Below are 342 nucleotides of genomic sequence, written 5' to 3'. Positions count from 1 at the left end.
GGCAACCTCCCAAACGTTTTGCTCCTAATGTACTCCCTGAAATTAAGAAAGAGATAGAGCGATTATTAAAATCAGGCTTTATTAGAACAGCCAAGTATGTCGAATGGTTGTCCAATATCGTGCCAGTATTAAAAAAGAATGGTAAACTAAGGGTGTGCATAGACTTCAGGAATTTAAATATAGCCACACCCAAAGATGAGTATCCAATGCCCACGGTAGATTCTTTAGTAGACTCAACTGCCGGACACGTCATGTATTCTTTCATGGATGGGTATTCAGGATACAATCAAATTTATATAGCTGAGAAAGACATACACAAAACTGCCTTTAGATGCCCTAGGT

The sequence above is a fragment of the Olea europaea genome, chromosome 7 (assembly GCF_002742605.1).
Source record: "Olea europaea var. sylvestris chromosome 7, O_europaea_v1, whole genome shotgun sequence".
In the NCBI taxonomy this organism is placed as follows: Eukaryota; Viridiplantae; Streptophyta; class Magnoliopsida; order Lamiales; family Oleaceae; genus Olea; species Olea europaea.
This window is presented reverse-complemented; position numbering follows the sequence as displayed.